This window comes from Propithecus coquereli, unplaced genomic scaffold (genome assembly GCF_000956105.1).
Source record: "Propithecus coquereli isolate 6110/MARCELLA unplaced genomic scaffold, Pcoq_1.0 Scaffold157, whole genome shotgun sequence".
Classification (NCBI taxonomy): domain Eukaryota; kingdom Metazoa; phylum Chordata; class Mammalia; order Primates; family Indriidae; genus Propithecus; species Propithecus coquereli.
Window position 1 is genome coordinate 3,273,168 of NW_012140191.1, and position 15,499 is coordinate 3,288,666.

Consider the following 15,499-nt stretch of genomic DNA (forward strand, 5'->3'; position numbering starts at 1 on the left):
GTCAGTTATTTGTAAATTGCCAAGTAGTGAGTAAGTCACTATGTTTTAAAATAAATACATATGTTTTCAAGAGTCTCTGAATGAGTGAGATTTTTGCTAACTTCTGATCAAGGACTTACAACAGTTTATTATTACATACAGATTATTACATATTAATTAATAGGTACCAGACATATTTTTTTACTTTTTCACTGTAGTCAAGCTTCTTATAAGAGTTCTCTATACTCATGTTCCAATTCTTCCTCTCCTTTGCATTATTCAACACTCTGTAATCTATCTTCCTTTCCATCGCTTCACTGATAATATCATCAGTGACTACCTGGCCAAAACCAAAACCAGTATATACTTTTAGTTCTTTTCCCATTTTATCTCCATTTTTTTAAAAAGCCAAATTCTCTTTTCCCATAATGTCACATTCTCTTAGTTTTTCTTATGCTCCTTTGGCCCCTCTTTCTTCACTTCCTCTCTAGGCTCTTCCCTCCCCTCTTCTTTCCCTCTCCCACCCTATAGGTGGACAGTTTTCCTCCAGGGCTCCAGGACCATGGCTCCAGGTCCTGTTGGGCAGCCTCTCCCATAGTGGCACCATCATCCACCAGGAAGACCCACTATGGTTTAATTTCCACTAAGTAAACTCATATCTTGGGCTCTGTTCCACCACCTCCTACTTTTGTCCTCCCAGCCCTATAGAGGCAGCAGCTTTCTGGTGTGGCTAATCTCTAGGTTGCCTCCCCATGTCCTCAACTTGTCTTTTGCATATGTAACTGATTCTTTGTGTTAAATTTTTTTCCATTTAAAATATCTAGGGTAGTTTGTGATTTTCTAATTGTATTATAACTGAAAAAAAGGATAAATCAATTTGAGTAACACTGATGGATTAGTGGAAATAGACTAGATTAAAAGAAGTAGTAGTTCCAGTGTTCTGCAGTAATCAAACCACACCTAGATTCTTTAGTTCATTTTAAGGATGATATTTTAAAATAATGTTCAAAGTAGGATTGACTATGATGACCCCGGGTATGAAAATTTCACTACATGATGCAAAATAAAAGGATTTGGGGCTGTAGCTATAAGATTCATTTTGACTATTGAAAGTGCAGTCACACTGAAGAAGAAACAGACACATTTTATGTTGGTCTACTGTGAATGATGAGGAGGGTCACATTATGAATGAACACAAAAGAAGAATTGTCCAACGAATAAGAATGACTAGATTATATCATGAAGTCTGAGTGGTCATCCACTGAAAATGGCCAAGCAAAGGCTACAGGTTCATTTTCAAGGGAATCCTGTACTAAGGTGAAGCTGGAATGGATGATATATAAAATCTTTTCCAAACTGAAAAGTGCATGGCTTACCAAGGAAGGTCTCTGTAACTAGACCAGCTGTAGGAGCAGAATGAGAACACCATATCCCTTAATCGGGAAGTTCTAAAATTTCCTCAATTTAAAGATACTTATTTAAGCCAAAAAGCTGCAGGCCATCCACCCATTTCCAAAGCGCCTCAGAGTTGGCAATTTGCATTTACAAGAAGACTAAGATATGGCTCATTTTATATCATGTTCCTTTCAAAAAAGGCTCTGTTGATTTGTAATATGTTATTTGAATGGAAGTGATCAAGAAGGCTGCTATTTCAATAGGACTGATACTTGCCCATCTGGGTAGATCCATATAACAACAGTTCTCTGATAGACATATTTTGATGTAAAACCTAAATGTTGTTTTACCTCTTCAGATTTTTTTTCACCTCGCTTTCTCCTTGATTTTATCCCAAGTATTTTGAAAATGTTCCAATTTTGACATCAATCCAATTGCTGAGAACTCTAGCATAAAATGAAGAAAGACACATGAAAAGAACATCATTAACCATATAAGCACGTTCATACCACAATTATAAGGCAATCAGAGAAAACAAGCATATGTACCCAAGATATGCAATCTTACATGTGTAACAATCTATCTGGTAAAGGAATAAATCTTTCATGGGTCTATGCTGGTCAACTAATTGTATATATATATATTTTTTAACGTAACTAGAATTCAGATGCCATCTAATTGCTGTTTTCCGTGAAACTTTAAAAAATTCCTTATGTATCAATTGCAATGAACATAGCTATTTACATCTATTTTTCTTTCTCTTTTCTAAATGTCTTTCTCCTTTGGCCCCAGTAAAAATATTTCTCTCTGCTGCATAATAATGCTGCATGATAAAACTACCCCAAAATCTGATGTCTCAAAACAGTAAGTTTTCACTTGGCTCACAAGCCTTCAAATTAGAAAGTCAGGTCAAAATCTGCTGGCCTGTTCTTAGCTGGATTCACTTGCATATCTCATGGTTAGCTGGCTATAGTCACAGCAGTGACCAGGCCATTTGTCTCTCATCATTCAGCAAGCTAGCCTAAGCACGTTCTCACGGCAAAATTGAAAAGAGAATATTAAACCTACAAATGTTTTCTCAAGAGAGATCACATAAATTGTTGAAGATCACTACACTAATAAGTGGTAGAACCAACATTTCTAAACTGAGCAGTTTAAGTCCCAAGTGTGGACACAAAACCTTTTGTTCTATGTTGCTTTCCAGGGCAAGAATGGAAGAGAGTTTATTTGTCTTGGAATGAGGGTCCGGAGGTCAGAGAATAATAATTTGGAAAATGTATTCATTTGGTTAGGAAATAACAAATAAGGTTCAAACTTCAGTAAAACCACAAAGGTTTATTTCTCCTTCTGTGATATGCTGATTATGAGTTGCCCAGGCACTCACTTCCCCGTGAACGAGCTCATGAAGCAGTCACGATGTAGAATATTGCTCACCAATGTTACAGAGGAAAAGACACTTCTGGATCAATTTGTACTTGCAATGAATTGCTCTTCCCCAGAACTGATACATGCCACTTCTCATATCTCATTGGTCATAAAGAGTCATGTGGCCAGCAGCAAAGGGGTCAGGAAGTGGAAACATGCTATGTGCCATGCTACTTACCTCAAATTTGCTACCAACCCACTGGTCAAAGCAAGTCACATGGCCAATTGCAGAGGCAGTGAAGGGTACAACCAAAGGACATGGGTACAGCATGGCTGGATAAATTGGAGCCATTCATGTCACATAAAACAAATAAAGAAAACACCCCTAAGTACATAGCTAATGCAATTATACATATATATTTACCTAATAAGGGGATAAATCTTGTTGTCTGGGCTGATCAATAGACTAAACGGTTTTGTTTAGCAATAAATTAAAAGCTTAGATGCCATCTCTTTACAATATTTCCCTTGATTGAAACTTTAAAATATTTCATCATTTGCTGATGAGCTTAGTTTTTTATATTTATATAAAAATATAAAGTTTAGTTTTTTATTTTTTATATTGATTTCTTTATTGTAAGAATCTTTTCACGTTCAGCCCAATGAATAAATAAAAACACAAACCCCTTCCTGGTATGCTGTTGGGTTCGCTAGAGAGTTTCTGTTCTTGAATCAAGGTGCTGACTATTTATTTCCTTGAGTGAAAAAGCAAAATTTAAACATCAATTGCCTACTGTCCATGGTTAGATCTTTGACAAACATAATGCAGCAATTTAAATATGGCTGTGGAAATGATTACTGTTGGTTGCACACAGAGAATTATTCATTATCACCTCACGCTTTTAGTTCTTTCTTCCCCTTCCACTCCTTGGAAATGAGTGCTCACCAGTATGTGGCCATACCTAAAAAAATTAGTAATCATAAACTTCACCCTCTTTACCAAATAAGTTTTATTTAAGTAAGTTTGAAGAATAATTTTTTTTTAATTTAAGAATAAACAGTCCAAGCATCTTTTTTTCTATCAAACCATAATTTTATTTAAGGTTTACCTCATCCTGTGCTTCCTCAAACTTTTGAAACAACTGAATAGGTTATATTACTGAACGTAAGTAAATATTATTAAAGTTTTTTTTCCTTCATAGAGGCTCTGTAGGGAAGATGCTATCGTAATAAATATAAACCAAAAGACTATTTCATACCATATTTTACTTTATTTATTTTTTTACTTTTATTTTACTGGATTCCAAAAGACAATGTACATTGGCATGAATGTGACTTGTCTCATTATGAATAAATATCCAAGCAAAATGAGCACTACTTAAAACAACAAAAAGTATACAAAACTTCAGTCTTCTGGAAAATGCTTTAAAGATATTACGGATTTTTCCATTTATAGAAGCCTTATTAATATTGCCTTTTCCACATCTGCAATTCATTTGCACCACCTCCCAACAATTCAGTGAACAAAGGTGCCAAAATGTTGCTACTAATAATTGTCAAATATCTTCTTCCTTTGCTTCTAAATAAAAGATCTTTAACACATAAAAAGGATTCTGAGTTTCAAGTGAACCTATATTCAGATTTTTAGCCATAGGCTCTTAGTTTTGGAGAACCTATTTTGTGAAACCACAGTGCACTGATAGAGGAATTGATGTGTAGGAGGAACATGGCATAGTGTTTAGTTTGTGCTCTAGGATCAGTTAAACCGAGAAAACCAGGATCAGTTCCACTTGGGTCTCACAGAGGTTGCTGTGAAAACTTGGCAACTTCTCTAAGCCCTAGTTTTCTCATGTGTTTATAATTCTTTATAACTACAGCTATGACATAAATGTCCCAGGGAAGCCTACTTACTGAAAAAAAAATGTAGAAAATCATTCTATAAAGAACAGTATTCTGTGACATGAATTCTGAATCTCTTTTTATAAATATAGAGTTTTTGCACTTTGAATTTCCCTAAAAGGAGGCACACCTATATTTCTAGAATAAACAACCACAGAACTTCCTTAGTTTAGGGGCGGAAAATATAAAGGTAATGGTGTTTTTGTCCCACTGGCACAGATGCTTTAAGCTTTAAAACAACCTCCTACTTCTTAATCCCTCTTTCCGTATTCTTGCCAAGCTCTCTGGAAATCTGAGTTTTGGACACCCTCCAATACCACATCTCATCCATATGCCTGCCACAGAGGAAGATATTCCGCAGGCTCTTTCCTTCACTCTATGAATGATTCATGTGTTAAGATCTTAAATACTCACTGAACGAAGGACCTAATGGCTTGAAAACCTGATCTGACGTCAAGGAAATGTGCTGTTTTAGGGCCATGCTTCTAAGGCTGGTTGTTTATCCTTGCTCAATCCAGAATCAGAAAGTCCTCTATTAAGCAAGCAGACAACATGACGGTATCCCCTTTCTGAGAATCTTTTCTCAGACTCACATTTCTAAAGAGCACTTCAGCTCCGGTGTCAAAATGGGGAAATAGGCTTTTGCTGACAACAGTATATTTTAAGTCTACACCAGGAAAAATAAGTGGAAGGTTAATTTTATTATTTTTTTCCAAGAAAAATAAGCCATATTAAAAAAAAATAGCTTTCATCACCTACAGCAAGATCACAAAACAAATGGCTAAAATAAGTGGGAATAGTCAAGCCAGAGAGTATAGGGCCAGTCTAAAAGGGTGCTGGCCTTACTTAGCTACAGTTCAATGATTTGTAAGTGAGCACATGGAACCAAAATTGCCAGGACTTCCAGCACTTCCAGCAATTCAATAGAAGCCATAAATCTTCATTCTTATGTGAAACCTCTCAATTTTAAACATTGGCATTTAATTCAGAAAAATGTAAACATTGTGTAAACCAAACACATCTGTAGGCCAGATCAGCATGCACAGTCAAATTTGCAACTTTTGATCAATAGTTCTACTTCCAATTAACTCATTTGAAAGTTTTTTTACATACTTTGGAGTAAAATAAAATGAAGCTCAGATCCCTTAAAAAGTCAGTAAAACCCTGTCACAAGACTATAAAAGGTCAAGAAAGTGATATCAGTTTATGAAACAGGGTAAGAGGAGAGATAGACAGTTATGAGTTAGAATCTTGGCTTAATCATTTCCTAGCTGTGGGAACTAGATGTTACCTGAATTCTCTGAACTTCAGTTTGTCAAATTTTGACAATAATATTCCCTTCATGTGGTTGTATTTAGGAAGATAATATACAGTTTAAATGATTTACATAATTGTATAGTTCCTAGCATATAGTAATAAGTGGTGACTATATTAGCATAATTTTCAGGGTCATTTTAATAATAAACCTATATAGATTATTGAGGAAACTAGTAATATTAACTTATATTTATTGAGCCCTTATTGTAAAACAGGCACAGTTCCTGTTGTAACACTTTTAATCATTAAAACAATCTTTTGAAGTAGGTTCTGTTATCATATTAACACCACTTTACATATAAGGAAACTGAGGCCCAGTGTGTCTGAGTACCTAGTCAAGATCACACAAATAATAGCGGATGGGGGGAGACCAGGAAGGCTATAAACAAAGGCTTACTACCTACAGCATCTGACCTCGTTACCATTGCACCAAATCAAAAAGTATGCTTTCTTAAAGTTAATCTTTGAATGTATTCCAAGCTATAAAGGTTTAGAGATTGATAAAGGCATTTCAACAAAGGAAATGTACTCCCTTTTGACTGCGAAAGACCACCCCAAGAAACTTAGGATGAACATTTCTATTTTAAAATTGGAAGAAAAATCCAGATTTACTCTGAATACTGCATGATAATCTTCGGAAGGTAGATAAATAATATGCCTTCTTTTTATGTGTTTATATGACTTTAAATCTCTTAATTTGACGTAAATTGAATCACTCTTTATATGAGTAATTTGTAATTAATTAATAAAAATTATTTGATAATACTTATGCATGATTAGTTCTATTTAGAAAAACACACAGGCCTGCAAAAAGCATAGATTATATGTTTACTGAAGGCAGATAAAAAATGTCTCCTTCACTTAGAAATCCACATAATTTATCATTCAGAAAGCTTTGGGTAGACTAGCCAGCTTCCATTTTCTCTTTCTTTCCACCAGAAGCTCAATTTTATTCAGCTTTCCACACTTTCCTATCATGATAGGAAAGACGAGTTCATCCACAGTTGCAGAGGAGTCCTGCAGACGGCGGTCTCCTGGTGTCTCCTACTGGCTTAGGGGCAGATGTGCGGCCTGAGTCAGCCCAATCTGACTAAAGGGAAAGACGCGTTCTGCAGTTCTGTGCTCGACATAAAAGCTTTATCTCTCTGGCTTCTGCTGGCTCTGAACAAGAAGACCTGCCTACTTGACATGAGGAGCCACTTCCCCTTGCAACAACAAAAGCCAGACTCAGGATAAGGCCAATACTTAAGACTGCAGAGCAGAAGGTCAGAAAGAACACAGGTTTTTTCATGAAAGTGTTGAATCACTTAGAGTCTACTGAACATCTTGGTTGTTAGTTTTGTGAGATGGTAAACCACCATATTATTATCAGGGTTTTTTGTTACTTGTAGTCAAAACCATTCTAACTCATAAATTATAGTTATCACATACTACATGGTTGGTAAATATTTGTAGAATTTAAAGTCATGCAATGTATTTGTTCTCTCTGCCTATAGAAAACCAAAACACTCAGATCCCATGGCTATAGTCCAGCTACCACTACCTTCTTTGAGATCAAATATAGTTATAGTATCTAAAGAGAGCCTAAATAGCCTTTGCAAAGTTATTCTACTAATTTCAACCTTAGCCAGTGAAGGAAAGTTTCCCACCATTAAAACTGATATGCCAGAATTATAGCTGATATCTCCTTATCCTTGGAGAAAAAAATATTTATTTCTGTTAATTAGTAAATTCCATAGGGTCAGAAATTACTTTTGCAAATATTTGTCAAATGCAATTAATGCTTTCTCTCTCCCATTCCACTGAGAATAGAAACCAGATAAATTTTCTTAATCACATGCAAAATAAAGGAAAGAAATATCAAACTAGGAATTGTATTACTGGTTATCCTTTAGTTTAATCAGTGGCTGTCTGTCCTAGTAGAACAACAGATTACCTGCAGAGCTTTTAGAGAATATCTATACCTTGTCCCCATCCCTGGAAATTCATTTTTCACTGGTCTGAGAGGGGACTTAGATGTAAGTAGTTGATTACAGTTTTCAGGTGATTTTAATTGCAGCCCATATTATGACGTAGTAGTTTAAACTAAGTAAAGAGAAAATTCAAAGCTAAATTATTCTTATCCTTTAGACAAACCATCAGCAGTGTTTCCATGTCAGCATTAACACATTTCTACTCTCTGTATATATTTTTCAAAAGCCTCAAATAGTTCTGGGCATAACAGGATCACTTGCAAACAATTAGTTATAGCATCAGAGATACTAAGTGGTTATTTAAACATTTTTTTTTCAAATTTGATAGCGTAGAAGAAATGCAGAGCAGATTTCATGAAGATTTTTCTTGTCTACAACTATGTGAGTCATTAAAAGAGATGCTTTGCTCAGATTCCTGACAAGAGCTTAAGAAAACACTTTCAGTATAAATAAATTAAGAAAGTTGAAGTCCAGATTGACTTTAGAGATCATCTCCTTCAATATTTCTCAAAGTGTGGTCTTCAGCCCATCTATATCAGGTGCTTTTTAAAATTAAGATTCCCGGGAACACCCCTGATCTACTAAATCAGAACCTCTGGGATGAAGCCCAAGAATAACATTTCAAACAAGACCACAGATGGTTCTAATGTACACTAATGAACTCTAACTAAACATTGAGAATAACAAAAAGTTCCATTCAGTCAGATTCCCTATTCAAAAAATTCTTAAAATTTTCCCTGGTTTTTTTTTTTATTTTACATTCCCCATTTTGACCTATTGAGATGCTTACACCTGATTAATTTTTTAAAATCCCTCATTTTCCCATAATCTTCGATGTTAGTTTGGCAGGGGTTTGGATTACGTACTCTTTAGGATATCTTCCATGTTTAATCACATTTACTATATTGGGACAGTAATGCACAAATATTTTTGAATTAGTCCCTCAGGAAGGGACTATTTCAGAAAAAGAAGACACAAAAATTCAGACCTTAAAGGTCTACATTTGTTTCTTTGAAATATATAATATATACACAGGCTTTCAAAAAGCATTAAAAACTTGTCAAAGTCCTTACCATGTTAAAGTATACTCTTCCGAAATGATCACTAACATTGACACTCTTTGATTTAAAGAGCACTAATTAAAGCATTCCATAACACCCAAGAAGTAGATGTTAGTTTTCGATTGGTGACATGACTTTCTCCAAATCACATAGCCTGTGTGTAGCAGTGGTGGGGATCTAGACGTTTATGCTCCCTGAGGGCTACCCCACTTAAAAGTAAGTATTTTCTCTCTAATCTTTTGTCCAGCTTCCAACGGATTCATTCTGTTTCCACTCTGAAAGCATTTCCCTCCCCACAGTACCATGTAAATGACTCTATGGGTTTCTCAAAATTAAGAGGAGTAATCACAACTCTCTGTCATTCAAACAAGAGGAGATTTATTACTTTTCATCAAAGGGCACTTGTTACAACAGGGATGTTTTCTGAATAGCAAAGATAAGGGCCCATCTCTGGATCCACCAGATCACTGGTGGCCCCCTTAAGACTCACTCTTTTCTGTCACTGTTGCCCTATCACCAGAGACCAGCTTTTGACCCCTATTGTCAGGAACTGCACCCCCATATAATTGTGTGGTTCAGCCATTGTGCCCCATATAAGGCACCAGCCACGAGGGCACCAGAGTACCCCGAAATCTGGGTCATTCTCCTCTCAGCCATCCTTGAGTCAACCTAGATGCAGGTGCCTTTTCCTAGTTGGTACGCCCAGTGCAGGGCATTTTCACAATTTGTCCCCTTGAAGAAAGCATTTTCCCTAATTTGTATTAAGATACTGTAGCTGCCTGCCAAGGTCCTGCCTATATGCATACCAGGAAGGAAAAAAAAAAAATCCTAGTTCTTTGCATGATTAAATTTTGTTTTGTTTTTCCAGGGATAGTTCTATAGTTTTTGCAGAACTGGAAATCTGCAAAGTAACAATCAATTCCTTCTTTATTGGCCAGTCCAAGCTTACGATACAATTTCTCCTTCATTCACTAGATAATGAAATCAGCCTTCACCCAACTTCAGGCAGCCACAAAACTCTGGGATTTTAAGCTATCACTGCAAAGTCAGTGAGTGTTGAAAGCACCTTGGATGAGAACAAGTAGTAAAGAATTCACATAAGAATAGGAAACTCTGGGGCTGTGTTTCTCAGTCCTTAGTGTTGCATAAAACTCCCCTGGGCAGCTTGCAGAAAATGCTGATTCCTGGTCCCACCCCAGATACTCCAATTTGGATCTGAGGAGGGCCAGCTTCATCTTGAAAATTCTATGTAGGGTAGGGCTGAGGGGAGGCCATCTGGTTGGAAGAGGAAGCTGGGAGGTTTGCCATGAGGCTATGTTTGCAAAGCAAGCACACTCTTTTTAACTTGGTGTGTATGTTACAGATCAATATCAATATTAAAGTTTCCTAAACTTTTATTCACACTTTATATAAAATGATTAAATTGGCCATATTAAAATTGATGTTTTTATTTGGGAATAAAGAAAGCTGATGGAGATCGGTGTGGCTCCCCCTTTAGCACCACCACCGAGTAGAACCTGGTCATCTGCTGTTTTAGCCATCACCATAGAAAAGCTTAATAGTTTAACCTATTCAGCCATTCAACAGAATATTTGTTGAGTTACCAGTACGTGCCAGGAATTGTTCTAGGTATGTTCTTGGGACAGAGTAATAATAATAATAATAATAACAGGCAAAAAGTCATTCCCCACGGATTATATACATTCTAGTCAGGGAGAGCAGGCAATAAAAAATAAACATAATACATAAGAAAATTATAAAATGTTAAAAGTTGCTTTTCATGAAACACAATATTGGGAAACAACACATGCCCTAATGAGACACCTCCCTGATATATATTTAGATTGTTACTAGGGCATTTCTCTAGGAGGCCAACTCACTAGAGCTGAGACAAGCTAGATGTGCCTCTCTCTAGACTTAAAAATGTCAAATGCCATGCTTGTGAGGGTTTAGAGGGAGAAATGTGTATGTGTGCATAAAAGTTTAAGTTTAAACACCTTGTGGACTACTGTAAGATCTTACATACATTTAATATGTCTTTAGACTCTAAATCCTATATTCTTTACACCTGCGGTCCCCAACCCCCAGTCTGCAAATCGGTACCTATCCACAGCCTCACAGCCTATTAGGGACCAGGCCACAGAGGTCCACTGCCACCCCCATACCCCCACCGCCAGCAGTGGAAAAATTGTCTCCCACGAAACTGGTACCTGGTGCCAAAAACATTGGGGACTGCTGCTTTTCACCATACAATGCTGCCTTTCCCAGTAGTGAAACAAGCCTATTGCAATCTATGAAAGGACAATTGTGAATTGAAGCAGTTCCATGCCTAAATGTTTATACAGTCAACACATATATAAATAAATATAAATATAAAAATAGCTCAATAATTCCTTTCTTATACATAGGAAGATGTACTATTCATTTAGAAAGGTAAGCAGAGATGAAATGACTTTATACTAATTCCCTTAATTTAATGACACCAAATGTCAGGACGATGTCATTTAAAATCTTTTAATGATTTTAAAACAAGTGGTCCCTATAGCAGGAAAATAGTTGAACTAACATTGCTAACATTAATTTAATTTCTTTGGAATTGAAATATTAAATGAACCCATTCTATCCCATTTACTTTTCAAATAGTGTTAGGAAATACCTGAGGACCTCTCAGCAAAAATCTAATGGAAGCTTTCAGTTAGTTCATCAGTTCAGAAGAACTATAATTGTATGTGAATTTAGTCTTTGGTAAATTCTATTTGATACATAGAAGAGTCTATTATCGCTATGTGTGTTTCTCTACAACCTTCCTTTGTGAAGATTCCAGGCCCAATTTATCAACACCAGAAACTTACTTAGCATGGTTGTGTATTCTATATATATTTTTTCCAACGTTAATGTGAGTCATCATAGCATATCTCCTTAACCATATGTGCTAGAACTAAGGACAGACAGTTATTTTAATATTCCTGGCCTAGAATCCTTCCCACAACAAACACATTTGATGCTCATACATGGTCCCTCTCTTGCCGACACTCACGCCTGTCAAAATGGCACGGTGCCTACTCAACATATGGACTGCTAGCTTTTCTCACTGGGGCACAGTTGCCAAAGAAAGATGGGTTAAGCTGGGCACCCTGCGTAGCAAAGCAGGTGACAGCTCTCTCGTCCTCCATCATGTGGCTGTAAATCCTCTAGCCACATGCCACTCTCTACCCTATCTTTTACAGGAAAAGGAAAAGGAGAGAGATCTTTAACAGTATTCCTTCTACTTTCAGACAGTTTCTACTTAGTGCCTTCGCTCTCACTAGCTTTTATTCATGGCAAGGAAATCTATCCCCTGCCAAAAACACACTAAAATTTAAAAATCACTTGGAAGCACACAGTTGTAAGAAAAGTTGATAGCCAGCAAAGGCATTAAGTATATGTGTGTGCATGCACGTAGGTGCACACACATGCACACACACACACAGGCACAAGAAGTATGTGTTGTTTCCACTCTTGCTTCTCATTTTCCACCTAGAATAGACCAGAGCTGGGCAGCCACAGCAGCACTAAGTGTTGAAGATAGAACTTAGTGATTGTTTTAAGTTTTGCACAAATAGAGCTGTTTCATTACGTTAATCCAGTGAATCATTTCCTTTCTAACCAGGCTACATCCTGTTTGGCTTGCAATTTTTATTTTAAAATTTCCAAATCAATTTTTATTTGTCCAAATGAGTTTGCTTTGGCAATAACAGAAAAGTATCAAGTTTTCCCAAACAAAGGCTTTGCCTTCATGTTTTTGTGTCTTCGTCATTCTACAGGAAACCCAAATAAGGTGTTTGGTCTGAGTCTGACTTCTGAGTCCAGAGACTACAGGGATTCTCCCACTAACTTTCCCAAACAAATCCATCTGAACTAAAACACATCAAATTTAAATTGCACCCTGGGATCAGAGGCCATGGATTAGCCAATTAATAATCACTGGTGCCTATTGTGTGCCAGGCACTTTCAGAGCAATTCTTTCACTGCCAAGTCCTCTGCAATGTAGGACTTGGCATTATTTTCATTTAGAGATGATATAGAAATGTCATCAATAATTTCTATGTGGAAGCTAGTTGGAACTGTTCTTTAATAATAAAATTAGCTAACATTCATTGAAATCTTACCATGCACTGTTCTACAAACCTTACTCATATCAGCTCATTTCCAAAGTCATGAAGGAGTCCCTATTAATATTCATAAATTAAAGATGTAGAAAACGAGGCACTGAGAGGTAACTGATTTATCCAAGGTCACAACTAGTACATGGTGATAACCAGAATTCAAACCTGGATAGTCTTACTCTAGAGCCCTTGTCCCTGACCACTGCTCTGGCTATATAAGGTGATCCTTATATACATTCTCCATCAATTCTTTAATCCTATGCCTTATTAATATCTTAAGGGACAAGATCAGTGCTTGATTTCATTAAAGCTCTACCTTCATCATGCTGCTGCTCTGATTGGAGTCTCCTATAGCTCCCCATTTACAAAAGAATAAAATCAGATTGTCATCTGGCATTGGAGACTCCAAATATATTCTGGCTTCTATCAAATCTTCCTACATGACTCTTCCAATTTGTTCATGTATGCTTTACTCTTGACCATGTTTACACATTTGCTCATGTATTAATACTGTGTTTTGTTTTGTTCCTAGTCCAAGATGTCCCTGCTATTTCTCCCTATCCATGCAAAGCCTACCCTTCAAGGCCATCTCAGGTTCTACTTCTACCCTGAATATCTCCTCTGTCTGCTTCATCCCACAGCAATTTCTCCAATCACCAAATGTCTGGAGTACTTGCTAATGTGCCACTTGTTCAGAATGCAATACTGTCATTGCAATGCTTGTTCAGAATGTTGAGCACATACCATGTACTGTTTTCAGATGTACATTTGTAATCTTCCTAATTAGCATAAGAACTTTTTGAAAAGATGGATCATGTCTTGTATTTTCATGGCAGGCCATGGTATCCACCATATTTGTTGAGTGATCCCTGTCTTGATCAGTCTCCAATTATTTCTTTATTTCTATCAATGTATCTCTATATTTTTTGCTCCTTGTGAATGACTCTTCTTAAGAGATTGGGTTGCATAAGGCCCCAGTTACGAAGTTGGATGTGATCGCTTTATAAAAGGTTGCCTTCTAACTAGTACCAACTATTTTCATCATTCTGAAAGGTCAGTATCAATGTGAAGAAAAAAGAATTTCATTTCAATAATAGACCTCTCAAAGATGAATTCTTACCAAATGTCATGTTTTACAAAAGAGTGAAGGTTGTTTTAATTTCTTAATAGTTTTAGTTATGTATGCCAGGAAATGGAAGGCCATTATTAAAACATATTTCATTTTTTAAGCATCATAGTATCTATTTGCATGAATAAATACATTACCAAAAATGGAAGCAGACAAGGTTGTAGATTTGATGTTCAATTTTTAATAGTCAATTGTTACTTACAATTAATCTAAAAGTTCATTTAGTCATATATATGAGCAAATGTTAGTGATATTACCGGAATAGTTTTCTGCAATCCTGCCAAGAGTAGGAAAAATTGACTAGTTGGCTTCTCAAGGCTATTTCAACTCTTTGATTCTAGGAATCCAGGATTCTTTGCCTGTCTACCCCCTCTGGTTAAAGGCAACCACTTTGGTCTCCTTCTCTCTCATGCATTTTGGAAGGTCTCCAAGTGTAAAATGGTACAACATATGTAGCCTGCAAGCAGGGCAGGCATAAGAAACACCATAAGGATACACTAAAGCAAACTTCAAGCTGTGGAATGCTGGGACACAATCATAGGCAACACACCAACTTGGCATAAAACAATCAGAGAATGAGGTGGCTCTTTTCGAGCAAAAGCATCATACTGGCTAAGGCAAAGAAGACCACAAAGATAGAAATATTGTACCCAGAAGTTAATGCCGCTAGCCAAGAATGATCTTCAGAATTACTCAGTACGGAAAGGACTGATGGTCACACTGTCTTCCCATTTGTACTCACATTCCTGAAAATATTGCCCCCAAAGCAGCCTCTTTGACTATAACTACATATCCACACGTGCTAAATGAAACCTGTTCTCTCCTTCCAACCCTTTTCACTCCTAGTCAATGCCTACTCATCCTTAAAAATGCATTTCAAAGCTCAGCCCCTCATCAAAGCCTTCCCTGACCACCCCTAGGAAGAGTTAACAGCTTCTTCTTCTGCATTGTCTCAGTATTTTATGGCATTTATATCATCTGTTATATTTATTTACTGATGGGCCTATTGTCCTGGATATACTACTATAAGCTCTTCAGAGCAGAGACCATGTCATTTTTATTCACTATTATATCCCAAGTGATCACTATAGTAACCTGCACTTAGAAGGTACTGCATAAATGTTTGTTGAGTGAATAAATGAAACTACCTACTTTCCATCATTCATTTATTCATTTAATAACAATTTATCAAGTGCCTCCTTATGTACCTTGTTTTAGACACTTGAGACTCAGCAG